This window comes from Trematomus bernacchii, unplaced genomic scaffold, assembly GCF_902827165.1.
Source record: "Trematomus bernacchii unplaced genomic scaffold, fTreBer1.1, whole genome shotgun sequence".
In the NCBI taxonomy this organism is placed as follows: Eukaryota; Metazoa; Chordata; class Actinopteri; order Perciformes; family Nototheniidae; genus Trematomus; species Trematomus bernacchii.
The window spans coordinates 1-21642 of NW_022987595.1; the positions used below are offsets into that span (position 1 = coordinate 1).

The 21642-nt window shown below is 40.1% G+C and overlaps 1 long non-coding RNA gene and 1 pseudogene across 1 annotated transcript; both read left to right on the forward strand.

Annotated features, from left to right (window-relative positions):
* The first annotated feature begins 7254 nt into the window (after window positions 1–7254).
* LOC117482474 lies at window positions 7255–16049 on the forward strand (annotated as a pseudogene).
* Window positions 16050–16841: 792 nt separating this feature from the next.
* On the forward strand, window positions 16842–19748 carry LOC117482475. Its single transcript, XR_004555887.1, has 2 exons — window positions 16842–16963; window positions 17489–19748. It is a non-coding gene; the product is annotated as an uncharacterized LOC117482475 (long non-coding RNA).
* The last annotated feature ends 1894 nt before the right edge of the window (window positions 19749–21642 follow it).

Genomic DNA, 21642 nt, shown 5'->3' on the forward strand with positions numbered 1-21642 from the left:
GAAGAGACAAAATATTTCTGATAAACTAATATTTTATCAAAAGGTAAATGGTGAATTAATATACATTAGAATCATTGAGAAGGGGTTATATCCACAGGGACAAGCTCACCTTTAACTTACAATAACATTTCTCTGCTATGGACTGATGAGTATATGATTCTTGCATGTTCAATGACTAACACAAACCTTCAAAATTATAATGTGCATGTGTTAGGAAGGCTCCCAAATAATTCTGAGGGGCCTATCCTATTTTTGTAATTAAATGATAATGTGCTAATCCATTACTTTGAGTTGTCTTCACTCAGAAAAAACATCCCTATCAGGTGTTAACCCAAAACTAGGACAGCTCTCAAGGCCAAGGGTCAGAGAGAGAGGGTCACACTCTCCGGGTGCAGAGAGCACCCCAGCCACGTGCAAGGAAGCACGAGGTCGTTCGAGATGGGATGCTTCTCTTCACCTTCTGATAAGAGGGGTTCTTCTCTTCATCTTTCTGCTCGGTGGGCTCTAGCAGAACCCTGCAGGACGAGCGAGGGCTTCAGAGGCTTCTATAATACAAGGTTCCATGTTTCTTGGAGGAGTTGATGTCTTCCTAACCTCTCCCATCACGGGGGGGACACCTAGATGCATCAGGAATACGCAGGTTGTACTCAAGCAGATAGAAGGAATACAGGCAGATGAGCCTCCGTCTCACTGGGGGATCAGCTACAGTGCTCACTGAATGAGCCACACAAAAGCAGAGCAATTGGGGGGTTGAAATATGGCGCTCTTGATGAAGAAGAGTTTGAGCCAATCAGCACCTCAGTGCTAATCTACAGTATCAGGATGCCTTTACACACCAGACACTCGTGTCATAAAGGGAGGGAGGAGTCAGGAAGACTGACGGACATGTTCTTCCAGCTCTCGTACAAAGATGAACTTGAATTGAATGCCAGATTTAAAGATGTACAATGAATGATTGTTTTTTATATTTCCAATGACCAGACATGTGTTAAATAGTGGTGATAAATATATTTAGTCAGATCAGATTACACTTTCACACTAAACAAAATTAATAAATAAATATTCTCAGATTAAAGGTATTGAATAATAAGGTATTTCTAATATTATAACAGATAATGTTAATATCCTTAATCATCCAGCAATCAGGCTTAACAACACAACTCTTTAATGTATTACCCATGCACAGACAGACATAAAATGATGTTTCAAGTACTGGATTAATTTCAGTTTTGGCCCAAAACAAATATTTATAATTGATATAACAATTATGTAGCACATTTGATCCTCAAATTAGAGAATTATAATTTAAAGAAATTGATATTCTATATTCAACATTAGATAAACACAGAAGAACCCTTTCCAAGTACCATAAGTAGATTTTCAGGTAAGTATGGCTAATAAGAATAAGTGATAGACTTAACTTGGTACAGATCAGTTGTAGCATTTACAAATGTATGAATTAAAGTTTTAAGAATGTTTAATCTTTCCTTTCCAGGTTTTTACAAAAGTCTTTGAATATTGCCTAACTTTTCCTTTTCAGATTTTGAAAATGTACTTGACTAAAATGAATGTATTGATTTTCTAAGACTAAGTGCCTTACTCTTGGCTAAAGCGTAATGAAGTAAACGTAAAGTAATCCTAAAATTGAGGACACTGCAACTTGTGGATTACAGATTGATCAAATCACCACTGTGAATTTTTGCCTTAGCTGGATCTCTTATGATCCTAAGTTTTAAATGCTTTTAACTAGTGATTGCCTTAAAGCAAATCTTTAGGCTGCTGCTGGTTTTGATTTATAGTTTGATAAATGACTTAACTAATGGTTTAAAATGAAAAGATATTAGTTTAAAACAAATATTTTGCTATTATGTATCTGTGTTTTATGTGTGTCATTATTGTATTTATTGACAAAAGATGCTCCAAACACTGATGAGAGATAATTGTTCCTATATGATTGCCTGTATCAATCATTGTGATTGAATGTTTCAATCTTACTTACTTTGTGATGTAATTGAATGTAAGGTGAGACCACACTCGAATCTGAAGACGCCTATTGATTTAAGTATTGACCAGAATTATTAGACTAATGTTTAAGGTTATCAAAAATGATAAAAAGAGAGGAACTTAAGGAATAATTCTTCTAGATATCTAACCTTTTACTCTGACATGTGTTATCTCCTTTAAGGAAAGGCCTTGGTGCCATATGTGTTGTCACCAGTGTGAGACCGGTCAACTTGACTGGACGAAGGGTAATTGTTGTGAGAACACTGAGGCACTTCTTTATCGGTGTTTGTGGGCTCTAGGATGTGAAATCCTTGAGGCCATGAGCGTCGGACGCAGGTGATTCAGTGTTAGTCTACTCCTTCAGAGATGTGATTTCTCCTGTGAACTGTTAAAAGGTCTAGCATAGAGAGAGGTTCTTCAGAATTGACGTGGCAACTCTACCGTGTGGTCAGAACCTCTGACTCTTTGATTTGTGATGTGAATCCTCCGGCCGAATACTCTGAATAAACCCATCAGTGTTTGACATCAAAGCTCCAACTCTCACCGTGTCTCCTTCCTGAGTCGGTGACTCCATGCATTACTACACAGAAGTTTCCTCCACACAAGGGACCAGCTAGTTAGTGTCTTAATGCAAACGTTTTGTAAAGTGATGCTAGACCATCAACGTGCTGTTGGGTTGTGTGCTCTCTGCAGGACGGGGTCTGGACTCAAGATTGTTTATGGTATGAGGCTTCATTCTGTTTTTGTTGTCTAAACAACGCCAACAGAGCGATACGTCTTCTTTCCAGCAGATGGCATACATGTTACATCATCCAGTTCAACTGTCATCCACATATTAGTGATTCAAAACAGCAATGTGTGAGATATGGCTAGTAATTGACTATTTCAACAGAATGTGAAGAGGTTACAGTCTTGAGGCCATGTCCAATATGTTTATGTTTTGTTTGATTAAATCTACTGAAATGAGCATTCAATGACTACATTATTCTTAATTACTGTCATTACATCATGGGTTTGCATTGCAATATTAGAACGCATAAAACCCAACTTTATTTCTTCCAAGTTGCGGGTGTTCATTGTTTAGAAGTCCGCTGTGTTTCATCCAAGCGTCCACTTCGTGCTCCGATAATGCTGAAAGTATCTGTTGTATGCTTTACCTGCTCCAGTAACAAAGTGTAATTCACTGGACAGAGACAAGAGATAGTGGATGGATCCAGAGGAGAACCAGAAGATAGTCCGTATAGAGCCTTCAGGTTCTGAAAATGATCAGGGATAGAGCTAGAAAAAAACTCCAAAAACCTGAATAGAGCTAGAAGATAGCCAGAACAAAGCCAAGAGAGACCCAGTAGGAAGACAGGAAGGAGCCACAAGAGTTTGTATTCTTTATTTTTTAATATTCAAGCTCTTCTCTTAAGATATTATAACTTCTCAACATGTATCCTTTTATGCATTAAAAAACCTTAAATTTTTGCTGCCAATTATTGAGATTGTTTCACAGCTTTATCTTAAATATTTAGACTTTTTTTCTATACATATAGATTACATAGGATGAACAGCACGATCCACTCTGCTGGATTCTGCCCAAATCGGCTGAAAATGCATGCAAACATCTGGCTTTATCCATACTCCTGCAGTTGTATTGTTCTGGATTCATAGTGAAGTGTATTAGATGTTCTGTACTCTTATTGTTATGTATTTAATATAAAGTGAAATACCCATAAAGTCAGTAAACAAAAGAGTCTCACTTACTGTAAAGGGGACCTATCATGCAAAATGCACTTGTGTACGTCTTTTATTTATGAATATGTGTCCCCGGTGTTCCAGGGAACTGACCAAGTGTCAGAAAACACAACCCTCTCTATTTTCCTCCATACCCAAATCTCTAAAAAAGGGGCTGCAACGGATCTGATCAAAACTGATCCAGATTTGAACACTGTCCTGACGTCAGGACGGTGGCGCTACGGCTATTGGGCCAACTCCACCAATCAGGAGGAGACAGCCACGGCCATTGCCGTTCGAAAGCGCTGGAGACGCTGTAGTACATATGCCAGGCCTGTAGGTGGTGCTGTTCTCACAGAATCAGCCCTTGCCAAAACAGGGATAAAAAATGTCAAATTGAGCAAAATGAGGCATGGCTAAAATGCATGATCTGTTTGGTATTTTGAAAGAAAAAAAGTATAAATATGCCTTATATAGGTATGGTCCTACATTATTCAGGTTAGGTCCCCCCCCCCCACTTAAATCATGTTCACATGGATAGGAAACTAAATACATTTGCACACATCTTGTGTCCATATATCTTTGCACAGCATGAAAGAAAGGCCAAATGAATGGGCTGTGATTTAAAGGAGAGGTCAATAATTTGTACGGTCCTCGGAGGATGTTGAAAAAATTGAAATGGCCCTCGAGAGGGAAAAAGGTTCCCCACCCCTGCTCTAATGGAAGAAAACTTCCAAAAAATACATATAAATTGGTGTTCGTTTTATTACCATGTCTGAATGTATCTATAGATTTAAAGCTAATCTGCATTTAAACATAACATTTCAGGGGAAAATACTGACTTGACGTAAGTAAGTATCTGGGGAAGTTGTGAGGTGATGTGTTTTTTTGTTTGTTTTAATATAATAATAATAATATATTGGTTGGTTGATGTACAGGAGAAATTATATTATATACAGTATATATATATATAATATTGACATTAAATGTGCTTTATTTTGTAAGGTGTTTCTTTGGTTATGAATGGTAAGCTTTAAAAAACACATCATTACACATATACTGGGCTGTGATGAGGATGGATTATGATTACATGCTTTATTAAGCAGCAGTTAAAAGTGCTACACAAAAACTGGACAGAATTCAATGGAGAACAATGAGATTACAGTGGGTTCCCTTACCCATACAACTGTACTATTTGGTATGCCAGAAACAGATTAAGTCATTAAGCAAAACCTACAAGTCTGCCCTACTGCATATTGCAGTATGGAAGCCAGCATATGTATATGGCTATTCTGACCACAATACTTTATCGAGCAAGAGGGCAAAGGTAAAGATGCAATGTTGTGATGAGTAGTGCAGTGTGCCCTCTGGACCTGATAGTGCGCAACACAAATTGCATAATGCATAATACCAATTGAGATTTAATAAAAAATCTTACATTGAAATAAATAGTTAAGGTCTTTATAACTACGCATAAAGATACAAAAGAGAAAAAAAATTGGCATAATTTTAAAACAATAATAAACAAGCTATTGTCAGAGTCAGTTATAAAGAATATAAAAGGAGGGCTTACTATTTCCTGCAGTTGATACAATGAATGATATTTACCAATAAACAATGACAATATTACTCATGTCAGACAAAGATATGTTTGAAAATGACTTAAATATATATATATATATATATTTATCGTAATTCAAATATGAACGTCAAAAGTCGGAATATGCCAATCTTTTTTTCTGATTATCTTATTTACTAAACGTTCTTGTATAGTAATATGCCATGTGTTGTATTATCTACTACGTCTATTTATTAATGTTCAGCAATAACCACGTTTTCCCAGTACATCCATGGGACTGGACGTTCTTGGGTGGGTGTGTGATTCCGCTTTTGAAACAGGATTTGTTAGCCAGTGTTCTTGTTTTCCATGTGCTCAATAAAGTTTCTTTAAAAAAAATTCTAAATAATTCACCCAATCAGAAGTGGACCCACTTGTCTTTTCATCCAATCAGATTCCGCAGCAATTGCGCCGCGTAAGATAGTATAAATAGCCCCGCCTAGAAAAAATACACCTGTTACTTCTTACCCTGGACTCATACAGGCCCTGCTGTGAGAGATAACTTTGCCCTTTTCTCTTCTTTATCGAAACCCTCTGTCTTCACATCTTCAGAAAATGGTGAGTACGATAAGTACAGCTTTTCTCACTTAGAGAGGATGTGTATTTAACCAAATGCAGCGCTCTGAACGTCTGTCATCATGCGAAAACGTAACCAGCTTAACGTTTTTTAACCGCTTACTCTTTAAAGAAGACGCATCATTTTTATAGTGAAACAAAAATGTTGCGGTATAAGCTGGTAAATCAAGCTTCGTCATTAATAAGTCATTTTAACTGTGGTGTTGGTAAATTAAGTGTAACTCGACGGCACAGTCAAGATGTTGAAGTGAAGCATTTACAATCGGCCGAATTGTTGGAAATACATATACTTCCTGTCTCATTAGTGGCCAGGTTTAATGGTTTCATATTTAAAACATGATATTAACACGGATAAAACATTTTTTCCCGAATTTCAGTGAACCAGGGCGTTTTTCCAACGTACTGTCTGAAATAATTACTCGCTGCCGACATTTAAATAAAATGAACGCTCTGTCTCCCCAAATCTCGCGAGAGTTCTTTTTCCTGCGACGGATTTGTGTCGACCTCGGTTTAGTGTCTTTACATTACATTGCATTTAGCTGACGCTTTTATCCAAAGCGACTTACAATAAGTGCATTCGACCAGAAGATACAAACTTGAAGAAAACAGAATCCTATAAGTACATCAGGGTTTCATAGAGCCAACACATTTCAAAGTGCTACTCAACTGGCTTTAGATAAGCCAGTCCCTTTGTTAGTAAGTGCTTTGTTAGTAATGTATTGCCTCAAGTGGAGTCGAAAGAGATGAGTTTTCAGTCTGCGCCGGAAGATGTGTAAGCTTTCTGCTGTCCTGATGTCAATGGGGAGCTCATTCCACCATTTTGGAGCCAGGATAGCAAACCCACGTGTTTTCTCTAATGTCTTCACATTAGAGAGATGAGAGACATGGTTCCAATTTTTTACTTTATTTAGGTCGAATTAGATGATTATTATGTATGTTTACTTTCTGGCCTGCCACGCCACTAGTCTCCTAAAGGGGTGTGGCAGTGGCGCAATCCGTGTGAGACAGTTGCAGAAAATGTAAATGCTAGTCTCCTCTCTTAACACTGGCCCACATTCACGTCCAATCGTGCCACCTGTCTGCCAACAACTGCGTCATTGTGCTTTCGGTATTTGACGTATAAACAGTATTTAGCCTCTTTTTGTTTTTAATTATAACTGTCTTTCTGTTCAGATGACAAATGTGTGCGTCAGGTGACTTAAATCATGATATGATGTTTGGTTCTTATTAAAATAGTAATAGAGCAGTCCTCCCACATGTGATGATATGCCACTAGAATGTATGTTACACACATGTTTTTGCACAAGAATCAGCCACTAGGCTTCCTTTTATGATAGTTTCTTAACAACTTTTTTTCCCTTTTACAGCGCGAGTGCCTCTCAATCCACGTTGGTCAGGCTGGTGTGCAGATTGGCAATGCCTGCTGGGAGCTTTACTGCCTGGAACATGGGATCCAGCCGGACGGCAGGAAGCCTGGTGACCAGAACATCTCAGGAGGAGTGGACGATTCCTACAACACCTTCTTCAGTGAGACTGGAGCTGGAAAGCACGTCCCCAGAGCAGTGTTTGTTGACCTAGAGCCCACTGTCATCGGTACATTCTCATTAATTATAAATGATAAAAGTATCATAAACCTTTTCCCCCCTCTGTCATTCAAAACCTTCAATAATCTAATGCTCATTACCCTTAGATGAGGTGCGCACGGGGACTTACCGCCAGCTGTTCCACCCTGAGCAGCTGATCACTGGCAAGGAGGATGCTGCCAACAACTACGCCCGAGGACCACTACACCATCGGCAAGGAGGTCATCGACCTAGTGATGGACAGAATCCGAAAGCTGGTCAGTACATTTAGAACAGAAGTCAATTTTGCTGAAGAGTATTAAATGGAGATGAATCAGTTTATTTCTAAGTAGGTTTTCACATACAAGGAGTATGCAATCATATTGTGGTGAATGGCAAAAATAAGTATTGTAAAAGCCAAGTGTCATAACTAATAATAAATATGTGAAGTATATGTTTTAAAATGTAGAGCTGTACAGTGTTTTAGACAAACACAAGACATAACAATCTGGTATCACTCTTTCAAAGTGAGCATATTTCCCCGATTCTGGCCCACTTGCATCGGCTTCCTCCACCCTGCAGAATTCAGTTTAAGATCCTCCTGATCGCATTCAAAGCCCTCCATGGTATTGCACCCTCTTATCTCTGATCTGTTTTCATTGAATCTATATGTTTACATGCTGTGCACTAATACGCTTTTTTATCATTAGCTGTGAACCCTTGGCACTGCTGTCTTTGTATTATATAAATACATTTATTATTATTAGTGCGAATGCTGTTTACAGCAATCCACTATAGTTCTTCGAATCTTTATTCTTCCCCTTATTATTATTAGTGCGAATGCTGTTTACAGCATAGTACTTCCCTGATGTTCACGGTCTGGTCATTTTTTGATAGGAGCCATAGTTTTTGAACAGGTGGCAAAATTGTCAGATATAATCCTCAATGCATTCTTAATGGGACTCAGTGCTGCAGTTGGTATATCGTCATAAGTCGTCACCATGGTAACCTTTCATCTCTGGGTTTACACACACAGGTGTTTGTAAACATTCATTCACTACTACTTACATTTAATATCTTTATTTAACTCCTTGAGCCTAATTTCAGCTGCAGGAACCATTCAAATATCAAATTATTCAGCCTTTTCAGCACATGATGGGGAAACTTTCAACTTTTTCAAAATATGTTATACTTTTTAAAACATTCAGCTTTTTAAAGTCTTTTTTTAACATGGAAGTGCCACAGCATTCCACTATAGTACTTCAATTTCTTTATTCTTCCCCTTAAACTTATTATTATTATTTCAACCATATTTTGGCTCTCCATAACTTCAGCTTACTTTCAGCTACAGAAACCATTCAAATATCAAACTATTCAGCCTGTTCATGAATCGATGGGAAACCTTCAACTTTTTAAAAATATTTTATACTTTTTGAAATATTCAGCTTTTTAAACTCTTTTTTTTAACATTGAAGTCAATGGGAGATGCCTTCAAATCCTCTTTTCCTACACTTTGCGCCAAATGCTACTCCTTCCACATACTTTCAGCTAGACACTTCATTCCAACTTTCAAATGATCACAAGACCTTCAGCTATTCAGAATTGATTTTTATTTTTGATATCTTTTACACTTTTTGAGATAATTAACTTTGTTTGGAGCTTGGTAAAGAGGCTTTCTTCAGATTTTAACATTATGGCGCGTTTCCACTACAGCCCGCAGCCCGGTTTAAGAGGGCTGTGACGTCAGCGGCCCGTTTGTGGTTGCGTTTCCACTTGGCCTAGTACCGGCCGGCTGGTCCTAATTCACAGTTTTTCTGGCCTCATAAAATCGTGGGGCCAGGGCCAGAGACAACCGGGCTGAGTTTGTGACGTCAACGCTCTCGGCTGCTGATTGGTCAGAGAGAATCGTCACAATCGCGCGCGAGATAATCCCTAGCGTCGCATATATATAGCGATGCTTGCAGCATTTTTACAAACAGCATTTTTGTCAACAGAGGATTAACAATGGCAAAGAAAAGCACACCATGGTCGGTCGAGGAAGTCACGACGTTCCTCCATTACATTTCTGATGAAAAGATCCAGCGGGAGCTCGACGGGATGACTCGAAATATTAAAGTATTTCAGGAGGTGTCTACACTAATGGCCACAAGCGGGTACTCCAGGACTGTCGTGCAGTGTAGGGAAAAACTTAAAAAGCTTAAGGGTGAATATCGCTTGGTGAAGGACAATAACAACACCAGTGGTGCCGGTAGGAAAAACTGGAAGTGGTTCGACCTCATGAACAGCATTTACGGCCATAGACCGGCTAGCGGAGGGAGGGAGGGAGGCCTGGACTCAGCAACGGCGTTACTGGAGTCTGCATGGTAAGTTTTTGCTAACGCTCTGTTATTTTCTTGGAACCTTTGTGTCCCTATCTGTTCTAAAGCTCACTTCTAACAAATAAGTCTATTTTATCCTTACATTTATGTTCGACAACCCATGCTTTTATGTAGCCCCGAAGGCTAGCTAGCTAGCTAAGGCAGATAGCATTAGCTAGAGCTAGTGTTTGCTAACACCACATGTGCCATTGTTTACGTTCAGTTTGTCTTTTCTATAGTTGTTGTTGCTATTTATAGTATTGTGCTGCAGTAGTTTGTGGAATTAACAAGTCATGTTTCTGTTCTAGATGATTACGTTTTGAATAACGAGGATGAACCAACACCGTCCGGTTCATCAATATCTACAGCACAAACTCCAGCTCGAGCACAGACACCAACGCCGAGTGCCAGCTCGACACCGCGTGTGGTTCTAGGTAAGAAATAGGCTGGAATTGTGACTTTAAAAAAAAAATGTAGACCATCCATCGTCAGTAGTAAAATAAGCTGTACCACTGTGTGCGAATGCTCTGTTACAAGTAAAGTAACTAGCTAGTAAGCAGCTAGTATATAGGGCCAGAACTTTCTTTAATTCATCCTTACTGTTCTGTTTATACATTTTATTCTTATATCCTTGTGTGACCTGTACCTGTGTTTTTTCATTGTTATTGCTAATTATTTATATTATTATCTTGTCACCCAGGCAAGAGGAGACGAGGAGGAGAGGAACTGGCCCTGCTGGAACTGCAACTGGCCCAGCAGAAGGAACACCAGGAGCAGAACCTGGCCCAGCAGGAGAAGAGCCATGCCCAGCAGGAGAAGATCCATGCCGAGCAGAGGGAAGACCGGGCCCTGCAGGCTCAGTACATGAACCAGACCATGGTGGAGGCGAGGGAGGCGAGGGTGTTGGAAGCCACCTTGAGAAGGGAGGAGATGGCTCACGCAGAGAGCTTAAATGCATCCTTCATGCGCACTATTTGCCAGATGCTAGTGGGAACGGGCAGCCAACGTGCCCCGTCTCCTCCGCCTCTGTGAACCAATAACCTCTGGCTGTACTTTGTTGTATATTTTTTGTATTTTATAATGCCATGCCTTTTTTATGCTGCTGCAAGAAAACACTTTGTGTTCAATAAAGTACTTCTTTGACTTATCTTATTGCTTGTTGATAAATAATTGCACCCAACAGCGATCACACAGAAAGATGGCATCATCTAGGCGTCCCTCTTCAGTCAGAAATATCATAAACACCATCATCGCCCACAAAGCACTGCACAGTGAAACCTTTATCATCTGTTGCAATTAAAGCAAATAAGAGAATAAATACTTGGTTAAATAAAACATTTTAAGTCTTTAGCAGGACAACTCTGCATACTGTTTGAAATTGAGTTTGCTCGCTTGAGGTCCTCTAAAACATAACATTACATATTTTGTAATGGTATTAAGAATACATGATTAATACATGTAGTAAAAATTACTCAATTGTAATACCCTCGTTATGCTAGACTCAAACACATTGCTTATATATTTAAAAGAGAAGAGACCAAAAATAAACTATAACTACACTGTAGCTATGTTCGTATGACAAAATACAAAACCTTGAAGCTGAATATAGTTCTGCTGTGTTTTACACTGTTGTATTTATGTTTATAGTTTGCTTTGATATTTGCTTAGATTATTATTTTTATGGGCCAGTAAATACTGGTGCTTGAAATTCAAATATTTACTAAATAGTCAATTCTGATAACATTTCTTGGGTTTAAATAATTTGACAAACACATGTATGTGAAACATTCTTTTTTTATTTATGTTCAATACCATACAATGACTATTTATGGATTCAGGTAGCGCATCAGACCCTCTCGTATGTCCCTGCCCTCCTCCTCTGCACCTTGTGCCACTGCTACCCCTGGCTCTGCTGCTGCTGGTGCATCCCACCCATCATCATAGGTCTCTCCATGACTCTCGCAGAGGTTATGCAGAGCACAGCATGTCAGCACCATTGATTTAACAAGTTTCACATCACAGTCATTTCTTTTCATGAGGCAATGCCACCTTCCCTTCAGTCTACCAAAAGCGTTTTCAACCACTACCCGTACTCTGCAAATCTTCTTGTTGTATGTCACATGTTCTTCTGTTAGCCGTCCAGTGTCAGCGAAGGGTTTTATGAGCCAGTTTTGCAAGGGATAGGCATTGTCTCCCAGGATGTAATAGCCAGCATTCACCCCACCAATGTTCCTGGTGCAAGCTGGAAAGTAGTTGCCACGACTGGCCAACTCCCACAATGTGGACAGTCTCAAAACCCGAGCGTCATGCAAGCTCCCAGGCATTCCTGCAAACACATTCCAGAAATGTCCCTTACCATCAACAACTCCTTGAAGGATGATGGAGTGCCAGCCTTTACGGTTGAAATAGTCACAGTGGTATTCCTGTGGTGCCAAGATGGGTATGTGTGACCCATCAATAGCACCTACACACTGAGGGAGCCCCCACCTCTGATAAGTGTAGGCAGCCATTTCTGCAAATTTCTCCCGGTCTGGTGAACGAATTAGTTCCGGTACTAACAACGTCTCTGCAGCAGCACAGAAGTCTTGCACACACCGGCACACAGTTGTCTTGCTCACTCCGAAAAGATGTCCTATGCTTCTGTACTCACAGCCGGTAGCAAGCTTCCACAGTACGATGGCCACTCTCTTCTTAAAAGGTATACACACGCGGAATGGTGTGTCCTGTTTCTCCATCGCTGGCCGCAGTTTGTTGCACAGGTAGACGTAGGTTTCTTCAGACATCCTGAAGTTCTCCACCCACTGAGTGTGTGTGAAAGATGGAACAATCACATTCCACCACTCGGTAGCTCGGTCGAGCATCCAAACACATGGTCTAGGGCGGCGAAGTAACTTCTGAAATACACAAACAAAAGCATACATATTTTAATACGTAAAAGTGGTAGCTACAATTAATTAAATACTTGAAATTCTTTGGTCGTATGGGGAGCGTGAGCCTAAACACATTGCTAGTTAGCGAACGTTAGCTTACCAAGTAGCATTGTAGTCTCGAAGAAGTATTAGTAGCAGTAGTAGTAGTAGTTAGAGTCCTCCAGTAGTCTCTGCGGGCCTGCCAGAACTCTCGCGTCAGCTGCCTCTATAACCTCGTCTTGCTACAAGTCGCCTCTTTCGAATCATCTCTTGCCTATTTCTTGTGATAAAGAACCACACAGCAAGCAACAAGCAAACGATCTTTTCAACATCCTCCATTGTTGTGTGTTGTGTCGCTTTGTCGCATTGAAGATGACGTCACGGCAGTTTTAAGCAGCGTCGCTCCGCCTACACTGCGTTACTATAGATACTGACCCGGTTCCTAAACTGTAATGGAAACGCGCCACAAAGTGAGCTGGTCCTAACGAGGCCGGGCGCGGCCAAAGGAGGCCGAGCGGGGCCGAGCGAGGCTGTGTAGTGGAAACGCGCCATTAGTGTGGATGGAGCAGCTCGTTAAGTCTAGAGTGCTTTGATCTCAAAACAGAGTGCAGCAGTGCTCCCCAAAAAATGTTTTAAACTTGCCATAATTCCCAAACCCTACACTCCTCAGACATATTTTTTCATGAAAAACGTAGGAAAACCTCTCCTAGGTTGGAAAATAAAAAAAATTAAGAAGAAATATTAATCAAAATGCCTCTTGAGGGCATGAAGAGACAAAAAGTCCACCTAGCTCCCAATTGATTCCCATGTTAAATCTTTCCGGAACTTTCTTCAGAACAGAGAGAAGTACACTTTAGACAAACTGCTCCCATCTCCACATTTTACACACAAAACCAAAAAAAAACAACATATATCAGTTAATTGGGGTTCCCTGATGCTCACGTTCTGGTAATTTTTTGATAGGAGCCATAGTTTTTGAACAGGTGGCAAAATTGTCAGATATAATCCTCAATGCATTCTTAATGGGACTCAGTGCTGCAGTTGGGAAATCGTCATAAGTCGTCACCATGGTAACCTTTCATCTCTGGGTTTACACACACAGGTGTTTGTAAACATTCATTCACTACTACTTACATTTAATATCTTTATTTAACTCCTTGAGCCTAATTTCAGCTGCAGGAACCATTCAAATATCAAACTATTCAGCCTTTTCAGCACATGATGGGGAAACTTTCAACTTTTTCAAAATATGTTATACTTTTTAAAACATTCAGCTTTTTAAAGTCTTTTTTTTAACATGGAAGTCATTGCAATGCATTTGAGCTGTAACAATTCTCTCTCTCTCTCTCTCTCTCTCTCTCTCTCTCTCACAGACAGACACACACTCTCCCTCTCTCTCACAGACACATCAAGACAAGAGAGGGCGATCAAGAGAAGTGAGAGAGGGGTGATAGAAGAGTGATAGGGTGATCAAGAGGAGAGAGAGAGGGTGATAGAAGAGTGATAGGGTGATCAAGAGAAGAGAGAGGGCGATCAAGAGGAGAGAGAGAGGGCAATCAAGAGAAGAGAGAGATGGCGATCAAGAGGAGAGAGAGAGAGCGATCAAGAGGAGAGAGAGAGAGGGCGATCAAGAGGAGAGAGAGAGGGCGATCAAGAGGAGAGAGAGTGGGCGATCAAGAGGAGAGAGAGATGGCGATCAAGAGGAGAGAGAGAGAGCAATATAGAGAAGAGAGAGAGAGGGCGATCAAGAGGAGAGAGAGAGGGCGATCAAGAGGAGAGAGAGTGGGCGATCAAGAGGAGAGAGAGATGGCGATCAAGAGGAGAGAGAGAGAGCGATCAAGAGGAGAGAGAGAGAGGGCGATCAAGAGGAGAGAGAGGGCGATCAAGAGAGAGAGGGCGAGCAAGCCTTTTTACTTTCTTTTCTCTTCTTAATGCAAATTCATTCACTACTACTTACATCTGATATTTAACTCCTTCAGCCTATTTTCAGCTGCAGAAACCATTCAACTATTACATTATTCAGCTATTTCAGGACATCAAGGCTATACATGTTGTTTATACCTTTTTTTAAACCTTTTCTTTTAAATATTAAGCTTTTTCTGCATTTTTTTAGCTAAAAGCAGCTACTATTCAGCTAATAACATATTCAGCTTTTTCTGCATTTTCAGCTAAATTCAGCCACAAATGTTCACAGTTTACAGCATTCGCACGCATTTTCTGCAGGAAATGCATTTTCTAGTTATTTCATGATTTTCTCTTTTTCTTTCAGTCCGACCAGTGCACCGGTCTTCAGGGTTTCCTGGTGTTCCACAGCTTCGGAGGGGGCACCGGCTCTGGTTTCACCTCCCTGCTGATGGAGCGTCTGTCCGTCGACTACGGCAAGAAGTCCAAACTGGAGTTCTCCGTCTACCCAGCTCCCCAGGTGTCCACCGCTGTGGTGGAGCCCTACAACGCCATCCTGACCACCCACACCACCCTGGAGCACTCTGACTGTGCCTTCATGATTGATAATGAGGCTATTTATGATATCTGCCGTAGAAACCTTGATATCGAGCGTCCCTCTTACACAAACCTGAACAGGTTGATGAGTCAACTTGTGTCCTCCATCACTGCCTCCCTTCGTTTTGATGGTGCCCTCAATGTTGATCTGACAGAGTTCCAAACCAACTTGGTGCCACCTATGCCCGTGTTATTTCTGCAGAGAAAGCTTACCATGCTTACCATGAGCAGCTCTCAGTGGCAGAAATCACTAATTCCTGCTTTGAGCCAGCCAATCAGTTGGTGAAATGTGACCCACGCCACGGTAAATACATGGCCTGCTGCCTTTTGTATCGTGGGGATGTCGTTCCCAAAGACGTGAACGCTGCCATTGCCACCATCAAAACCAAGCGCTCCATCCAGTTTGTGGACTGGTGCCCCACTGATTTCAAGGTGGGCATCAACTACCAGCCGCCCACTGTAGTTCCTGGTGGAGACCTGGCCAAGGTCCAGAGGGCTGTGTGCATGCTGAGCAACACCACTGCTATTGCAGAGGCCTGGGCTCGGCTGGACCACAAGTTTGATCTGATGTACGCTAAGCGTGCCTTTGTGCACTGGTATGTGGGTGAGGGTATGGAGGAGGGAGAGTTCTCTGAGGCCAGAGAGGACATGGCCGCTCTGGAGAAAGATTACGAGGAGGTTGGAGCTGATAGCCTGGAAGATGAGGATGAGGAAGGAGAGGAGTATTAGAAAGCTTTATTGATCTCTGATCCATGCTGTTTTATTAATGTCAAGAAAATAAAGTTGTTCATTGACTGAACCTGAACCTATGCTTTCCTCTCGTCAATGAATACACTGTTAAACATGACCTATCTGCCTAGATGTGTTGTATGTATTCACTTGCTCAGTTCAATCAAAAATGTTTTCACACAGATGCTATTGCTCAATTCAGTCACTTGGAGGCAGTGGTGTTTAACATGTATATATCTGTTCTCTGAACACACGAGGCATGGCAATCTAGTTAAATGCTAGATTAATCACTACATGATTTCTCAACATCAGATGATTCAAGAGTACCATTTGCATATCTTACATTGACTTATTTAAGATTGGATTTGTGCTTTACGTGAGAAGAACAGAGTCCTAACCCCGGCCTGATCTCAAATAGGGTGTGGTATTCACTCTGGCCCAAGGGAGGGATAGTAGTGAGGCGGGGGTGGGGCTCCCATGCTGGCAGACAGGTGGTGTTTCAAAAGACTTAGTTCTGCTGTTCCCAGACTGGAAAATGAATGAAACTGAAAGCAATTGTAACCCCCGGTTACTAAGACACTGAGAAATAACATTGACTAAAATGTCAACTTTATTTTAAGGCTTAGCACTACATACACAAATAATATAAATGATTTGAAACTAAAATAGAAACAATATAGATACACAATATGCAATTTAGGACAACATGATTTAGACAATTCTTCATGAAAACATTTAAATGAGTGTGATTAGATAAATCCCCTGTCCATCTAAAGTGGTTGTAAAGCAAGGCTAAGCCAATCAAAGTTTAGACCCGCCCCGTGTCTGCTGTCTAACAGGAAGTGAGATGGCTGTTTATCCTTTTGGGACGATGACTCAGCAGCATTAGCTCTATAGATTTTAATTGTAGTTATTTTGACAACTTTTCACTTAGATTGACCGACTTTTCTACTTTTCTCCAACAGCATTGCCTCTTATATGATACCCTTGGTGAGTTGCATGAGAAAATACGGATGTTAAATATGTATTTTAATGAAATTATCGATGCTAAATTAGCCGCGGCTAACCGTTGCTAACGCGTTAGCCTAGCGTGTATCCGTGTTGCTTTAATGTGTGCAGAGCGGAGGGACGTGAAGTCACTGCACCACTCTATTGTCTGTGGTTTTGGCGGTGGTCTTCACGTTGCTTTGCCGCCTGTTGTGGCACATTGAAGGGGCATTGACCACAGCTTAGTCTGTTAATTGTTGTGGAATATGAGCAAAGTGGAGCTAACTGTGGCTGGTTATAGGTTGGCCGAAAATGAGTTTAGTACACTTTGTTAAAATAATAACATGTGTGACAGATGTGTTAAATAAGCTGACTGATAATTGTTGTATTTAGAATGGTTTGTTTAATAGGATTTTAGGACATATGCAGTGTATTTTGTTGATTTGATTAATATACAGAGAAGTGCTGTTTCAATTTGCATTTAAACCATTGTATAAGCATTCATTTGACTCTTGGCCTTGTTGTCAGGTCGGGTCTTTTTTTTGTGTGATGTGAAGGAGATTTTCTGGATTCTTTGACTGGAACGCTGCCCTCATCTCTGCTGGTGTACTGTGGCGAATTTCAGTCTGGCGAGCTACCCATCGACCTATCTAAAAGAAGAGAACTATTACAGTTACCCACCACGATAGTAGGACAAGAACTTGTGCATCTTTTCCTCTTCACAAGTTGAGAGCCAAGAACTGATTTGATTATTGATTGTGTGATACTATGTTGAATATGTTATAACTATATGTGTATAGAAGTAATGTGATAAGTTTTCTTTCATTTTATTTAAGAATCTGAAATAACATTTCAAATACAGAGTCCTGGTTCCCAAAATTAGAATATATAGCTTAGCTACTAAATTTAAATAAAACCATTAGTTTATATTAAATAGGGATAATTAAAACAGAAGTAACAACACTAAATGATACCAAAATAGTTATAAAATAAATAGGTACAAATAATTAAAACCAGGATACTCTCAAATTCAAGGTAACTGAACATATATATGTATATCAAATGTTTATCTGAAAGAAAGGGAATAAATATTATAGCTTTCTGTACCTTTTCCAAACAACGTCTGCTTTGTGTCTTTTCACCTTTGTTGCACAGTATCCATTTTCTCCTGAGCAACCTAGACTTCTGATGTGCTGGTCCACCCACTGAAATTTCTACATTTATATTAGAGAGGTTTGATCGAAACAGATTCGTATAAATAATTCTGTGCTCAGCATTCACTTTTGGTGCATGTGTTACACAATACATTAGGAACCATGTAAAGCCAACATTGAAAAGGGCTACATAGTGTTGTAAGGAGATGAGTGTTTTCACAGGTGTTGTAAACGTTTTTTTATTTTCAGTTCTGTAATCATTCACCATGTTCGGTTACAAATAAATGCTTTTTCTTGACATTAAGCAGATATTTAATGTCATTAAAACAGAAAAACAAAATGGATTCTACAATACAAAAACATACACAGCTCTCATTTAAAACCCAACAGGAACATACAGTACTGTGACTCTCATAAGCTTCCTATTGCCCCCTTTTCTACAGCTCCCAAACCAAAGCAGCTAATTGACAATAATGCATATAAATCCCAGTGAAAAGAGAAAGTTCCACAGTGTAGTAGCAGTCGCATACAAGCATATCATCAGAGCAGGGGGTGGGGGGGGGAAAGTTTCTTTGGAAACAATGACAAATCTTGGGCGTTATATTGTGACAAAATCAGTTTTACATTTCGTTACAACAGTATCCTCACTCTCGTCTCAGGTCCTCTGTCCTCCAGAGTAGGAGTGTACCTGGATCACAGAGCAGGTGTTCTGTCCTTCTACAGCGTCTCTGAAACCATGACTCTCCTCCACAGAGTGCAGACCACATTCACTCAGCCACTACATGCTGGACTTCAGCTTGATTGTGATGATGGAGACACTGCTGAGTTTTGTAAACTCAAATAGCCTGAAGTCATTGGAGGAACTCTTCTACTTCTTAAACTCACCGTGTGTCCATCAGAGCTGATTGTTCATGTCTTCACTGTGCAGAGATCAGCTGTCAATCAAACATGATGGGTGGGGCTTGAACGTCTTCTCATGAGTTGTTCTGTAGATGTTGGACTTTCTTCCGGCTCCTTCCTGGGTCTGTGTAGCCATGGAGGCTGTCACTGCTCAGGAGGATCCTTGGTCACCTGTAAACTTTGCTCTAAAGATTTGCTGGATGTTTCTTTTGATTCATGTTGTTTCTCTTGTAATGCACGAGTCTTCAGAGACATTTTGAATCACATGTATTACTTTGACAGATTACATGTTATTGTTGCTGCCCAAATTAACTAACACATTAAACCCAGATGGTTATAACAATTATTTCATCATAACATGTTTATTTAAAATGATATTACTTCCTGTCATGATCATAATCAATAAGTCAATCATTTATTATTCTGTTTGAAATAGCTTAGAGTCTTTGCTTGGGAAATCAATGGTATAATATTACAGACTAATTGTTGTTGTTGTCCAAATAGAAATTGGGTACTCTGATGTTTTATAGAACATACATTATCATGATCATAATCAATAAGTAAATCATGCATCATTCTGTTTGAAATAGCTGAGATGAAACTCATTCATGGTGTGGATAAAGGGAAAGTGATCATGAAATCATTGATCAATAGTCATTGAACAGACTTTACTGATGGGATGTGTGATCAAATGAAATGTTTGGATAATGAATAAAGTAGAAACTGAAACAGGATGTTGTTCTTGTGTGATGTCCAAGGTGCCGTACGAAGCTGATGGAGAACATGTTCAGCAGGAAATGCATGTTCTAGTTAAATCATAACTGCTGTAATAATATATGTTGTCCTGATATATGAATGCTCAGGGCGTCACCATCTAAAGTCCCTCAAAGAAACATGAACCAGGAAGAGACTCCATGATAAAAACACAACTACAGAGACTAGAAATGACGACAGAAAGAGTTACAACTACTACAAAGTGTCTGTACTTGTGTTTATGTGGTGGTGGGAGCTTTTGCACGGGTCTTCCTGCCCCATAATTAAACATATCAGTGTCATTATCTGGTGAGTATCCTTCAGAAGGCGTCCTTAAATGCCCGCTAACCTTTAACAGCCGTTATTATCAGACTATCAGTGGGATATCAGTCAGAACTCGTCTGTCAGGTTTTCTGTCAGCAGGTACGATAACGATAATGGCCGCTGTGAACGATCTCCTCTCGTCTATCTCTAGAACAAACTACTTGAATCAAAATATACTTAAAATACCAACAATACACATTTGGAGGAGAGGATGTAAACCTGGATGAGTTTTTAAATCAGGGTTATTCAACTAAATATAGATGTATGAACTCTTCCGGTGTTGTGGTGTGTTAATTGTAATGCAGCATGTTCCTCTGCTGGACACACTCAGTACTGCACCCTCCATACACCATCAATTATTTGGTTACAGAAGAAGCATCAGTGTGTTCAGACATACAATAAAAAAACAACACATGTTAAAATGAAAAAAATGATATCAAATATAAACAATATAAAAATTCTGGATAATTAAAATGTTAAAAAAAAGTCAAGAACACTGCAGTTAGTAACATGAATATATGCTTACACTACAGGAGTATACTGTATATACATAGGATAGTAGAATGTACAATGTACAGATATACAGAGACTTGCAGATTGATAACATATACAGAATAAGTTATAATGCATTAAAGGTCCCATGTCATGGCCATTTCTACTGATCATAATTCCATTGTTGAGGTCTACTAGAATAGATTTAGATTGTTCAATGTTCCAAACTCACATTGGTTTCTCATACAGCATCTCTGTATAGTATGTGTATTCACTCTCTGTCCTACACGGCTTGTTGGAGCTCCTGCTCCTTCGTTGTACTTTGTATGATGACAATAACGATCTATTCTATTAGGATGATATGGTGATACACACTCTTGTACAGTAGGTGGCGGTATGCACCTTAAAGTTGTTTTCAATCCGCCAAAAACCGAGAGAAGAAGAAGAAGAAGAAGAAGAAGAAGAACCTGGGTCCATGTGGCGTCTCGTCGCTACGGTTCTCTCTCTCTGTGTTCCTGAGAAAGTGTGTGTGAGCTCCAGCACTACTGATCCATCATCTGTGTGTCTGGATAAACCTCCGAATGGACTCTGTGCTCTTTTTTCTGGAGCGTTTACCTCGGACTATAGGAGCTAGCTTAGCATGCTAGCTGGAAACACGTTAGCAACACTAGTCAGATGGAGAGTTTGATGGAGAGAGAAACGGTGTGTTTAACGGAGGCTGCAGGAAAAGGTGACCTAGGAAACATGAGTAAAGTCCAAATGCTGCTGTCGTTGAAGAAGCAGCGACTCACTACTGAAGAGATATTTGCTCTGTTTGAACAAACAATAGCAGAGCTCGAGGAGGAGCTGTCTCTTTCCAAAGAGGAGAACAAGAGACTCCAGAAACTACTGGACGCTGTTTTACAGCCTCAGCTTCGGATACACAGAGCAGGTCTGTTCCCTTTACTCTCCATTAACACTTTAAACTCTTCAGTAACACTTTATTATCACATTAATAACACTTTAGACCATTTATCAGCACGTGCTGCAGGTAGTACATCCTGAAGTAAAAGTACAAAC